The following is a 14949-nucleotide window of genomic DNA, read 5'->3' as shown; positions in this document are numbered from 1 at the left end:
ACCAGGAAGAAGTGGAAAAATACTCAGGACTAGGTTACTAAATTGGATAAGACACCTAAAATGCCCTTTTTCCATGGAAAAGGTGGATCAGGTTACCAAATCATATGAGATATTATGGAAATACCTACATGTAGATTAAATATTTCCATTCTAACCCCATCTGTACAAACAACCCTAATTCCTTTCCCCATCAGTTTTAGTTAAAGTTCCAAATTATTTTATATTCCCTTAAATAAAACTTTAGACAAAACTTTTCCACATCTCAAGTCAGCCACGTAACACTCAACAAAAAGAATGTAACTGATATCTAAAAGCTTTACTATTAAAATAGGGGGAGAATGGGGAGCTTGGGGAATGGGGGAGACAGAGGTTTTTTTACATGGCATTTTTTCCAGAGTCTACGTCCTGTGGAAGCAACTTGCATAGCCTTTTAATACACCTGGCTGGATTACTGCTGATCAAAAAAAGCAGAGCTATCTTGTTCAGCATTTTGCTTTATGGCCTTGATTTTGTTTAGTGCTGACCACCTCTTAAAATAACTTGATGAGTAGTTGGGGGAGAAAAAGTTCTTAAGAAAAATGTGCTGGGTTCGAAATTCACATGTGAACTAAGCCACCTGAAAAATCTAGCGGCTGTCCTGTTCCTAAAAGCTGAAAACAGGAAAAAGTTGACTGGGCCATAAAATTAACTTAATACCATTGCATAGATTTATTAAGCACTCAACTACCTGGCAATAAAAACCACCACTTGGCACTGTAGGGGCCCAGTTAAACTACCAACACAAAACCCTAACACACTAACCAACCTGTAGTGCATGAAAGGTGACAGTTTATAATTATAAAACAGCTCTGAATATAGTCTGCATCAAATTTTAACTTCTCTCTCATACATATATGCACACTCTCCTCTATCCCACCCCCCAATCTTCACATGATAAAATACTAAAGCATGGAGCAAGCAGTCAACAAGGACTTCAAGCCATAAAATGGGAGCTCCAGAGGGACTTGGAGACAGTTCTGGAGGGATGGGATAACAAGTGCACAGACACCCATTACCAGCCCCAGGGGCACCTACAGTGCACAGGACCATATACTTTTGGCAGTCCCCTCATGCCATTATTTCATTGCAGCTGGGCACTGTACATATCTGCTAACATCCTCCTGAAACAGACATCTCTCAGAAGTCCAGTTTATGTTCATTTAGTTTTCAGTTGCATGGCAATAGAAATAGCCAAGTTTCCTAGTTTTATATACGCTTAAAGTAACAGGGGAATGAAAAAAATACAGACTGAACAGCACCTCTGATTCTGTAGTTTAAGCTAGCAGCTTGTCTACAGACACTTCAGACATGACCAGAATGTGGCAGAGATGCCTGAGCTTGTTCTAGTGCAGTTTAGCTGTGACATGTCAGGCAAGCTAATATAGCCTGTATTCACTTCCATGCCTGCTGTATGGGTGTGGCTTCAGATTTTAAGTCAACTTTGACATTAATGACCTATTATTTGTCAAATCAATGGAATGCCCCAATATAAACACATTTTTCAAGTACTACATAATGTATACAGAGTATGCTTTTACTGTCTTGACCAAATAAAGTTGATTATACCCACAGTTATATAACACCCAGTTAAAGACTAACATCTTTACATGCCTAATAAGACTAAACAAGCTGCAGGAAACACTAGATACATGCTTTAAACACCAAAAAATATTTCTGCACTTCGTTTAAGAAGATGAAATTAAGACAAGATTTCAGCACAAAGTGTTACTTGATTATAGTTGTTTATTCTAAACATAAGCTTTATAGCAAGCATCCTCTTTGATACCTTCCTATCAAGTACATCCTCAAACTCCAGAGAACACGTTTTGCTGCACACAGTATATTAACTACAAAAGTTGCAAATCGAGATGGCTACTGATTTCCTGAGGGGTTTTATACTCCTCCCCTCCCAACTCACACTCTCAGCCTCCAAACCTCTTCTGCTCCTTGTAATCTATTTGGTACCAACACACCGCATTAGATGATATTAATCGCCTTAGCCAGATGATCAGAGCTGCGGTCCATTTCTGCCCATTTGATAGGCTGTCTACATGAATAACTGGAAGATTATAGCACAGGACACTATTAACCTGCAGGTTCCCCCAGGTGATATCTTGGAAGGGGAGGAGGAATAGTCAAGTTCACAAAGATTCCTAGACAAATGAATAAGTTCAAAGTAAAAAGCACTAGTAAGAACTACTTTGGAGAAAATTTTTGCAGCGACAGGCAGCTATTGGTAATTATCATCTAGTGGAACATCCCTGGCTTATCACTGCAGAGCTCACTGCAGCAATATCAGGATGTAAGCCTTGCCTTGACATACACGCAAATAAGAATTAAGTGAGCAAAACATCAGTTGCATCAAAATCTTCTGCTTAACTCATGCATTCCTTCACTGGTCAGACAGCAATGCTTCTTACAAAGGTTCTTAGAGTGCAAGTCAGAAGAGTTCACTGAAAATGTTTGTTTATATATGTTATTTTTACTGTCTCTGCTCAAAAGCATCTTTGACAACAGATACAATTAACTTAGTCTAGACTGATTCTCTCTTTTACACATACTCCTGGAAAAAAAAAACCCCACCAGGTTCCAAGTACCAACATTATAGCTACAGGATCAAGTCTTCAGATTCCTGCTCAAACTGCTTCCCTGAGAATCTGGATTTAACCTACTCAGGCTACAGGGAGCCTGGGGTCAGGACTGCAACTTTATGAAGTGTTTAGCATTCAACGTTTGGCTGTGCAATATAGTGTTCATGGATGATGAAGGGATGCATAAAGTTAAGTGCCAGCCATACAGCAGACCTGCTACTTGCCCGCCTCTGGGACTTCCTTCCTGTAGCCTGGCTCTTGAGAGGGCAAAAGCTGATATGGAAAAGTGGAAGGTTCTCTTCAGTCTCAAACCTGCTGAAGTCTTTATCAGCATCTTTAACAGTTTAATACAGAAAGCAGTTTCCATCCTGGATGAGATGACTGGTGCCTTGATATCATATTGCTTTCTCTATAGTGGGATGGGTGGAAGCAAGAGAGGGCACAAAGCACTATATCTTGGGAAGAAGCTGAGAGAGAAATGCAGCCCAGAGCCAGGGACCCTCAGAAAGACATGGACCTAATTATCCTCAGGTCACTTAAATCCATAAGGAAACTGTGGAAGGAGGCAGGGGTAAGTAGTTTTCAGATAATGCAGTACTCTAATTTACTGATAGTAACAATAAAGGTCCCTCTTCTACTTAGAGGAAGCTCATGAAAAAAATAGCACAGGGCACAGCACAAAACAGTAACACAGCTGGTTTTCACAGAGGATGTTGTAAGTGGTTTCCCACCGACTTCTGCAGATCAGCTCCCAATGGCTTTAAACCTTCAGTCTGCATTTAATGCTTTAGCCTGGGTACACACGTTTATGAGCAAACTTCTTACTGATATGTTTTGCCTGTTCAGAAGAGTTCTGCTCATATGGTCTAATCTTATGTAGTCCTAAGGGACTAAGGGAGTTGGACTCTATGATCCTTATGGGTCCTGTCCAACTTGAGATATTCTATGATTCTGCTCAGCATTTTGCTGGAAGGTTTGCTCAGCCTTACTTTATTTCTTTAAGAGAATTCAAGCACAGATGGAGGATCTTCCAGTTAATTTCTTTTTTTTCCTTCCATCAGGAATACTTATGGGACAACAAGAGCAATGCACGAATTCGTACCAGCTCTGCCATCTTTCAGTGAAAGATTTCACAAAAAACACCCTGGTGAAGTGGTGACGTTTTCAAAAATAAATATCAAACATTTTATTTAGAAACCCATTTTGGTAGCAAAATTTTTAAAACCTCAAAAGTAAGTAGAAGCAAAACATTAAAATATCCATTTTAACCAAGCAAAACAATGCAATAGAGCTTTAACTTCAATTTTTAATGTACTGCGACTGATTTAAATCAATCAATTCCTTTACTGCACTTTTTGCAATCTGGCAAGGCAGCTATCCCCCTTATTCCCAGACTCCATCTAATATATCAAGATGGATGCAGTCACAAATGAGATGGGAAGGACACAATCAGCACAACCAGTCCCGTGTCACATAGGTCAGCTACACTCCACAAGATACTATCAGTGGGAAGTGAGAAACAGTTTCTTAATTCTGTGCCTATGCATATCTGTACCTATTGCAGTTACAGATGCATGAGAGCAACTGACAGCAACTGTAAATAATACTTCTCACACAGGCCCTTAAACTACAGCTGTATCATTGCAGATGCTTCAAAGTATACATACATAAACAACAAATGGGAAATAAAAATGCAGTATTTCAGAAAATTATTAGTTTTATTTATTGCATTCAAGTCTAAAGGACCCAATGAAGACAGGGTTCTGCTAGAGTAGACACTGAGACTATCAACTGTATATAAAAAGAGACATGATTAGTAAAGAACAAGATAAGTAAGCTTTATTGGAGTCCTTTTATCTATAAAACATTGGCAGAAAAAGATTAGGTAATTTATAAAAGATCAGTTGATATCCAGACCATCTTACAAGGCCACAAAGGGAAGGCAGCCCCACAAGCTCTTCCACACCTGAGCAAGGCACAGCTTGATACTGAGTCTCAGCACTGTCCTCTGTTCCCTCTACGTGTGTTTGGTTTTGTGGGGATTTTTTTGCTTGTGCTCCCCCCCTCCCCCCCAATGAGGAGACTAGAGCATTTCTTTTGAAGACTGCATACTTCCCCCATGCTCAATTCAATACAAAATACTCTTAAGACATTCTTACCCACACTTTTAAATTTTTAATGTTCATTTGTGAAAAGAGGAAGGCAAGGAAGGAAGCTGTTTCAAGTATTACCTCCTTCTGCTTCCACGCTGTAACAGGGATTAAACACCAAGACATTAATGTCTTTAACATGAAACATTAATTTGATATTCTACTTCCTTGAAATGCCTTGTTAATGCAACACAAGAGGCCCTTAAGAGCCCACCTTTATCGCAGTGAACATGATTTTACCCTGTTCTATTGTAAAATACAATAGTACTTCAAAACGCTCAGTGATCTCATCTTCAGAAAAGGCAGAGATGGGAAACAGCCCAGAAAGAGCTGAGAGCTATCAATAATATTGATAGTGTATGTGTACAATTTAAGTGTATGCATTGGCCCCCAGAAAAAAAGCAAGATGAATTAACACACCACTAAAAGTAATGCTCAGAAAGCAAGGAATGTTACCATGACATCATATTTAGCAGTTTTTAATTACACATTGATTTCTCCTGACACACACCAGGGTGCAGATTTCAGCCATGTGCCATCCAAACAAGGGCTAGTCTTGAATTATAGTCATGATGCTCCAAGATACTTTGGATAGACTTATAATGATACAGTAACCCACCACACAGAAGAGCAGCGAACAAAAGCACACACACATCATATTGACTCAAAATGTGCATTACATTGAATGCTTTTCATTTACCAAGTGCTCTGAATCTCCTTCACCTGCTGACAACCATGATTTCACAGGGTCTGGCTCTGGTGCAGTACTTACAACTTTGGAGACAGCACTGAGTGCTCTGATGGATAGCTTAATGTTCATAAAAAGCACCAAAGGAATTCATCCAACTAAATATAAGTGCCTCCAATGGAGACATCTATATCTGCACTAATCACACCACGCTCCTTTTATAGTCAATGGAGAGAAACAGGCACTTCTGGAGTGCAATTCATCTGGCTTATTTTAGACATGTACTTTAAGGGTATAGTTCATGTCCTCTTCCAAGTGCCCTTTTCTCTCCACCAAGGTAAAGGGGGCTGAAGGTAACTAGTTCACATGAAAAAGCCTACTACTTACATGTAAAATTACACAGGATCAAACACATCTTACATTACTGCAGTGCTAAATACCTTCAAATTAATCAGGTGCACAAGCTTTTCCTCTCTTGCTTTCTGGGAAGGTGGAATGCCTGCTTCTGTCCGACACAGGCACCTGATGCTGAACTGATTGATACACCACATCCTCCTTCCCTTCTCAAAAATGCTCGCTTCTTGACTGCGCTTCCAGCTCTTGCTAATTCTTTTCTACAGTAATTTCCCAGTTCCATCTCTTCTGAACACAGACAACTAGAATTCTTACCAAACCTCTACTGGCTTCTGTAAAAACAACCACAGCTTCACCACCCTTTGTCATTTCAGCTGCAATCTCACTTCTCCACACTTTCTTCATTTTTTTTCCTGAGCAGACCATCCTCCAAACTGCTTCATGTGTCCAAATTTATTGGACTGATTTCAAGTCTATTTTTTAATTTTAAAAAGAGTTTTACATCCTATTTCACTTATCAGAGGTCTCATTTCATCTTGTTGTAACTACAGGAAAAAAAAATCTTCCTTCAGTTTTTCAGCCTCACTGACATGCTAGTTACATGCTCGACTTTCTGAGCAACATATATTACCTCTAAATTTCAGGTTATCCAGAACAGGGTATTTTTGATGCCTAGCATGGCTCTAAGTCAAAACACATGCAACACACCCCTACATACATGCTCACAGAACATGTAGCAGTTCTTTTTAATTTAATGGTCACCAAAATAGTGCCTTCTGCATCACTTTAGGTATAATAGAATGCCTTCTTAATATAAAGCTCTCTTTGTAGTTATAAAGCCACTGAATCATACAGAGTCTTCTGAAGAGAAAGAACCCAAATTCATTTAGTACCTTTTTATCACAAAAACAAAGATTTTTTCTAATTATATACGTTCCTTTTTTTTTAATATATGTATCACTACAGAATTTCCCCCTTGCATTCCGTATTTCAACAACTCATTTGCCATTCACAGTTGCCATTGAAATGATCTCCAGAGGACAAGGACTATGAAATAATCTCTTTATAAGCTGTATTCAATGTATTAAGCAGTGTGATATAATACACAGCGCCCTAGTGAACACAGGGATTAAGTTTCAAGTCAGCACCTTCTTCCTCTTTGATATCCCCCCCTGCATGTTTCTGTCTTGATTGCCCTTCCCTCAACCTGCTTTATGGGGCAAAGATTAAATAGGAAAAAATACAGTTTGGAAAACGAATTATTTGGAAAGTGATGAGTTGGCATAAACAGTGTTGAATGGGAGACTATTTTGCATTTTTAACTATAATGGTCGCTAGTGACAACAGCTATAATATGTTTTTAAAGTAAAACTAATGTATCAAATTAATTTTGAGCTTCCCTCACCCCAAGCTGATTAAGGCACATTCATTTCCATGCTAATCAGCCTGAGCAGTTCTCATGCAGCACAGAAATCTGCCTTTTTCTAACGACAGGGCAAAAAAATTTCAGTCTGTAAAACATACAGATTAGTGCCTTCATAACCTTGAGCACACACACAGACAGCGAGCACCCATGTGCTTCACACAGCAGAGTTGTTTATAGACTTTGCAACACATGGTGAAATTAAGTGACAATTGAGACTATGGCCATTAATAAGCACGTCAGCCCATTTAGGGAGGCTCTGCCCTGCAGTGAAGCCAACAGGTCAATTGGGAGAGCCAGGGTGAGCACCTGCCTCTAGAAGCAGAACAGCAATACTGTGGTAGCATCAGTAATGCCATGTGGGCAGCGTCATTGTCTGACAGGCGCTCTGCTCCTCCACACTAACTACAGCTCAGAAATACAAAATACAGCAGCTTCAGACAGCATTACCATTGTAAACTACTGCTTCTTTCAGGATCACATACCCAAGAAACAAACCACAAACACTGACATGGAAGGAAGATGAAGGGAGGCGTAGCCAATAGATTTGAGATAGTTTGCCATTTCAGCAGTGCTACAAGCACTGACAGTTTTATTTCTTCATTCTGATTTCTAATAACTCCACGATTTATTTTTCTCCCTCTATGAAAAAAGTCTCCTGGAATTTAAAATGAGAATGCATATAAGTTATCAACTTGAACTACATGTTATTGTTGAAAAGCCTAGGATCTCTGAATTACATGCTCCTGGAACAGCAAGACACAATCCCAAGCAGGGTATCTTACCCAGTAATTATCAGAGGGCTGCAACGTACCAGCGTATCACGTTGAGGACTCGCCACCCAAAATGAAAGTACCACCTATTTGTAAAAAGCGAGATTTTCAATTTCATAATTATCAGTATACCTCAAAAGTCAGGGTCGTGTTGTGTCAGGGAAGAAAGGTGAGCTCCCAAATGATTTTTTTCATGACAACACCAAAGAAATGCAAGTTATTTCCCACCCTTCCCTGAAGTCCAGTCTCTATTTAACAATAACAAAATGCTTACACAGTGAAGTCCCTAAATCCTTAGACATTTAGGAAAAAATAACCAAAACTTCTGGTTTTCACAATCTCTCCACAGCTAGGGAAGTTGAGCACCAGAGTGTTCCCATCAAGACTAAAAAAAATTCAGAGCACTTAAATAGAAAAAGACATTGACAACTGGAAGCCTGACTGGGACCAGCTCAGCCTTGGTCAACCATTAAATCTGCACTCTGTTCAAAGCCAGGTTAAGTATTAACTTACAGAAAAACATTCACAGCATGCTCACTACTCCCAAACACAAGCTGCAAGAAAGGATCTTTACATCAACCTCTAAAACCTTAGACTCAATACAAGCAACACTGCTAAGAAAAGAGCGGGGAAGGGAAGGAGGAAAAAGAAAGGAGTAATATTCCAGAGCAAAGCCAGTTATACACTAAGTTCATGATTAAACTGAAATTAAAATACAGCATCTATGTTAAGGGGGTGCTTTTGTCACATTCAGTCACCACCTATACTATAAGTTAATATGACCAAATTTATATCAAGAAGGTTTAGTAATAGCATCCCTGCCCACGGCCAGCCACTAACATGGCCATATTGCTAGGGCACCTGTAACCCTCGAACACACGGTTCCAACATATCTGTACCTCGGTGAATGTTTCCTTGTTCAGGTTTAAGACACAGAAATGCCCTGTGGTTTGTGAAAACAACGGTGATTAATAGCAGCTGCTTCTAACAGTAAAATAGAAAAACAGACAGCAGAGTGAACACAACATATATTGGTCCCCTGCACCCCTAATTTTCAAGCATCTTTCACACGTGAGGACCCTGTTGCAGAGAAGAGCATGTGAAACTGAAGCCACACATCACAGGCTGTCACACAGGGCATGAGCACAGCACCTGCTGTAATAGCATTGGCAACTGTTAGGCAAGAGGAAGCCAACCTGGAGGAGGCCAGGAGGAGTCCAGTCTCACCCCTGCCAAACCTGGGGAGCAATTGCTTGAGCTGACTGTCCCCAGAAGCTTGTCCAGGCATTTTGGAGCAGTCTAGGCAGAGTCAGGGAGTACTTTAACAGCACAGGATGGACAAACACAGTCCACGCTTGTTCCTTAGCGCTCTTATTAACAGTGTCTGCACAGCCTGGAGTGCTTAACACACAAGGAAAAGCCTCACAAAAGTCAACTCCCACTGTTTTTTCCAAACTTGCATTGACTTCAGAATTATGCCTCTTTTGAAAGCTCCAAGCTAGCCACCTTGCTGTTATTAAAAGGAATCTTTAGGGGGGTTGGAAAAAAAAAATGCATGGAAGAAATTGAAGTTTTCATTTCCTGCATGTGTCTCAACTCTCAGAGCTGATTTTCTTTTGCATGTATGATTTTTAGTTTTAGTCTCATCCATATTTCTGACCACAGAAGTGTACTGTCATACCAGTACAGACAGACCTTTGCACAGGACAGAGCTCCATGGAGTACAGACAGTCAAAAAAGCACAAATATTTTGCTTAATAGCTCAAACTAGGCCAATTTTGCTTCCTGCGTTAGACTAAGAACACGGAACTAGGAGCCAAGTCACACCTTTGCACCTTTATAGAAAGGACATAAAATGCTGCAGTTGTAGTTTGGTAACAATACATGCCCATGTTTCACAGGACATGCTTAGTTAGTGCTAAGTAATAGATGCCAGGACAGATCATCCCTTCTACCACTCCTTTTACTTAAGGAGAATAAAAAGAGACACCTGAACAATTATACATAAGGAGCTTTAGAACAGCAGAGAGAAGATAGGTGCGTTTAAGTTAACCATTTCCTGAAAGCGAGCAGAAGGATATTGCCTGAAAAACCTTCTTTCCTGGAGAGAAAGCCAGCTTTGAAATGTTTCAACAGGCATTATAATAAGCCCTTTTCTATTAATTTGTGGTATTCTAAGGTGAACTGTTGGGCAACTGATAGGTAGCATAAAGTATCAACCCATTACTAGGGGCAGAGAAGAGCAGAGTTCTTCCACATCCACTTTTATACCACATTGGTCTTAGAATAAGAGAGGCGTCCTCTCACTGCCAGAGTGATTTTAAGCACTGGGCTGCTTCAGACCATTAGTGCCACAGTAACATTGAATTTGAGCATGCCCAAGTCATTAGTGCCAATGGAATTTGAAGTATCAGACAGAGGTACCTTGTTATTGCTAAGGTAACTTAAATCACCCATAGCCTAGGCTACAACTGGAAGAGCTAAATGAGCCAGACCACATGAAACACCTCCTTAAAAAGAAACCATGGAAATTGAGGAAAAAAAACAATTGCTAGGAGTTGAACTGTATTCACTGGTGTTCATGACTCAAGGAAGATTAAAAGTAAAAAAACCTGGGAGGAAAAATTGTGACTTGCCCAGTGCTGAAAAATTCATGGGCTCTACAGGAAGCAGGAAAGGGGCTTTTGTGAGTTAGACAGGATACTCTCCACGTGTACCTGAGTATATCACTATGGCTAAGTTGATGCTTTCTTTTATAAATCCAGCCATGAAAAGCAAGTCAAGTTACAGTGCTTTCTGTCTAGAGAAAGGCTTAGAGCCTGTGCATGCTCATCTGACTTAATAAAATGGCTTTTGTAGCAGCATGTAGTCTACTCTCAGTTTACACAGTAAATTTTATTTTATTTTTTAGTTACAAGCTAAGACTTGGAAGTCTAAGTTCACATAAACCTGTTTACTATATGTCAGAGTTTATCTATTCAACACACTGGCAAAATTCAAACAACAGCAATTCATTTTCAAAATACACTGAGAAAAATCCCATAGCCAAACAGGCTATTGAGGTAAAAAGTGAGCCCCACTTTCAAATATGACCTGGCAACTGGTAAGCTCTTAAGACATGTTGTGGAAGCTGAACATAGATGTGGTAATGTGAAAAGCTATAATGTTCAAAGGACTCGGCAGATATACAGTGCCTTCTACAAGCTCCTACTAGCTCTACAAGCTATCTTTAAATAAACTATATATTCTCTATACCTTATTTCTCCAAATAGGGTCAGAGTAGCCTTGCTAGAAGTTTGCTGGCAGTGATGTGCAAGGCATAGTCAAAGGTTACTACTACAAAATTCCAGGAGGACTCAAACTCTAATCTAACATGAAAATGGTCAAAATACTCAGTTCATGAAGATGGAGAGGTATTATATGAGCAGCTCTCCCATGAGTATAATGGAAAAACATCAAGATTACAGACTACTAATGGCCTTACACTCACGCTTGATCATGACTTAAAATCAAAGCTAATACTTCAGATTAAAAAAACTGTAAAAAACCCAAATTGAATGCCAAAAAAAGTAAATTACTAAATCTTCTGGATGTAAAAAAAAAAACCAAACAACTTACATGGAACAGAAAATCTGCTTATTCTCTAAATGCACTTGGCTATAATAGTACTATAGATGCCCTGCTCTTTAACTTTTAGGAACACAGATTTTATTCTCATTCACATTCTTCATATCCAGTGCAAATAACACCCCAAATGCAAGCCAACATGTTGGAGCATGGCAGAGTGATTAGCCCAAGTGAGGCTCTAACTGTTTTAATGTATTTGAGACATAAGTAATACATTATTCTTTGTATAAAATATAGTTCACAGGAATAAGGTCAAACATTGTGTCCAACTGGCAATGATCCGAGTACCATGAGGGTCCATCCTGCTCAATATCTCATCAGTAACCCAGATGCTGACAAAAAGGATACCCTCAGCAAGTCTGCAGATGACACTGAACTAGCGGGACTAAATTACAAGGAATCACAGGGCTTTTATTCAAAGGAACCTTGAGAAATTCAGGGACTGAGCCAAGAAACCTCATGGAGTTCAGACGGAGAAAGGCAAAGCTCCACACCTGGGACAGAATAACCCCACGTACTAGTGCAGGCTGGGAAATGACCGAGTAGCAGCCCTACTGAAGAGGACCTAGTTGTTATGGTGGGCATTAGGTTCAACATGAGCCAAAAGTGCACTGTTAGTGTGATCAAGGCACATTGTGTACTGGGTCACTACCCAGTACACAAGTGTGACCAGAACAAAGGCAGAAGTTATTATCAGCCCTCTCCTCAGCACAGGTGAGGCAACATCTATAATACATCCAGGTTTAGAGCCCAAGTTGAAAAGAGAAGGAGAGAAACTGGAAAGAGTCCAGCAGAGAATTACTAAGATGGTCAGGGGTCTAAAATACATAGCAAGAAGAGGTTGTGTCACCTGGGCTTGTGCAGGTAAGGGGTAGTTTAACAACAACAGTGTACTACTGCTTAACATGGAGTTACTTAAACTCTCCTGTCACGTCAAACAATATAACAAGGGCCAATGGCCACAGACTGCAAACTGGGAGGTTCAGGTTGGATATCACAGATGTTTTCATGAAGGTGTTGAGCAATGGAAAAGGTTTGCCAGAGGGGTTGTGGAATCTCTGTCTTCCATGGCTCAACTACAGAAAGTCTGGATGACATGATCTACTGTGGATGACAACCCTGCCTTGAGCAAGAGGTTGGACTAGGCATCCAAAAGTCCCTTCCACCTAGACTGTTCTACATATGAAGTCTCAATTTAGTGACAATGGAGGCACTTTCCTACTAAAGGACTGATACGGTCCTTGAAGAAGGTTCCCATGTGGTTCTGTCACACAGTGAGGCCTAGATTTCAAACAAGTATGCTTAGTACACATGCTGCCTTGTGTGCTAAAGGTCTCCAGTGAGACACAGTATAACTGGGCACTGCAGTAGAGAAGTGACTTCATCTCCTTCCCCTGCATGTAGTCATCATCCCACCTTATTGGAGCATCTTCCACAGGTAAACAGTCTTCTCCTTCCAGCCTTGCCTTTTCCTCAACCATCAGCACTTCACTCTTCTCACCATCACATCATCCCCTTTCTTTGCCTGAGTAACCCACTGGTGTTGAAGTTATATAAATAACTTTATGCATCATTTCCTTAACTTGAGATTTTTGTATTTTAGCAGTGGATAACAAAGTTGCCAAGTCTAATGTAACAACACTTTGGGTAGCCACTATAAAATTTCTTGGTTATTTTTATGCCACAGACTCTTCAGAAAAACCACACCCACATCTGGCATAAAAGCCAATCCATCAAAAGAAACCAACAGATCTCTTGAGAAAGCTAGACAGCCAGTGTAGAATCAACAGAAACTGCTCTGATCCAGCAAGAAAGATTCCTTCCAAAAGGGTCAGCTCTCAAAGTCTTATATTTTTTTAGAAGCACTCTCCATATTACTATTTCCAAATCTAGCAAAAATTAACATTTTAATCTCAATGCATAATGTCTGATCATAACCCAGTTTTCAGAGAAAGTCAGACCTTGTAGTAGCAGATATTTCTAGTTTCTTTCCCCCACCTTTGCTAGATAAAAGGAAATTGAGAACTAGATCTAATTCTCCTAATTTAAGAAAACTATTCAGGAATAAGTAGTAGAACTGAAAACTGACCACTAGCCACATTTCTGTATAACAGTTGCTATGAAACTTTAGCATATGTATTAGAGTTGGAATCTTCCTAAATGTCATGTCACATATATTTGTGTTTTACTGTGAAGAAGAGGTCTGACCGAAGACACGGAGGTTCTAAGAAAAACAAAACCCTTTTCAGTTGCATTGTGCCATAATTATCACAGTCAACACTAACTTCTACATTAAGATTTCCCAGCCTTTTATATCTGAGCCACACTTTTATTCCTCTCTATCCCTTCCTATGTTTGACTACATATCTGTGACATCTATAAAACAGCATAAATAAGACTATTAGGAAAGCCACAGATGCATTTTAAGTGGCTCTTTACTCAATATATAGCTGACAGTAATCACTATGAGCCCAGTCTAAAGCTAATCCTTCCATGGATTTTCATGAGTCTTGAATAAGGTCCAGATGATCAGTCAGTCCTCTGTAGATCTGGGTTTCCCAATAAGTTCACCTTAAAAAGTTTCCAAGGGAAGTTACATCCATGTGTCACGCAGAAATTCTGAATGTTTAGCATCAGCAACTGTCTTTGCATTACTATTCCCAGTACATCATACAGCAGTAGATAAAGAGATCAGCTCAATTGTGCATGCTAATCAATGAAGCAAACCATCACAAGAGCCACCAAGAGTCCTCTCCCCATCTGAAGCATTTGCCTAGTTGCTAGAGAGACTAAAGGAATTAAAATAAAAAAAAAGAGGAGGGGGAGCAGGGAACCTTTCACAACCATGTAACCCGAACTGGAATAACTGCTAGTACAAACAGGCTCATTTTCAAATACACGTGGGTCAGAAATAACAGCACAGCTCAAAGGAGCTGCGGTCATACTGTTTACTCTCCTTTTTGACATAAAAGCCTTTCCCTCCGTGAACAGTTCTTAATGCAGAAACATCTAAATGTATGCTAATGCCCAACAGAGCAATAACTTCCTTTGATTCAACAGTACTGAAAGTACCAGGAAAAAAGATCAAACCAAGTATTATACAAACAACCAATGTCTTCAATATGGTACGTGTCAGCATGAAAGCTGAACGGAGTTGAACAAGCCAGCTACTAATGTCTTACATGGTTCTGAAAGTGGCAGCGTTCTTAAGTGCTTGCAGATAAAAGTGTTTTTCTTAAGTTGTGACATCAATTTATAGAGCTCTCTAATATAGTGAAAGTGCTTTGATTTAACATGATTTATG

At 39.8% G+C, this 14949-nt stretch overlaps 1 protein-coding gene across 5 annotated transcripts in view; it reads right to left on the bottom strand.

Annotated features, from left to right (window-relative positions):
* ATP8A2 (ATPase phospholipid transporting 8A2) overlaps positions 1-14949 on the bottom strand; it is a 339748-nt gene that overhangs the window by 149149 nt on the left and 175650 nt on the right. The gene's annotated exons all lie outside the window — the stretch shown is intronic.

This window comes from Aptenodytes patagonicus, chromosome 1 (genome assembly GCF_965638725.1).
Source record: "Aptenodytes patagonicus chromosome 1, bAptPat1.pri.cur, whole genome shotgun sequence".
In the NCBI taxonomy this organism is placed as follows: domain Eukaryota; kingdom Metazoa; phylum Chordata; class Aves; order Sphenisciformes; family Spheniscidae; genus Aptenodytes; species Aptenodytes patagonicus.
The sequence above is the reverse complement of the archived record's forward strand: the minus strand, read 5'-3'. Positions and strand labels throughout refer to the sequence as shown.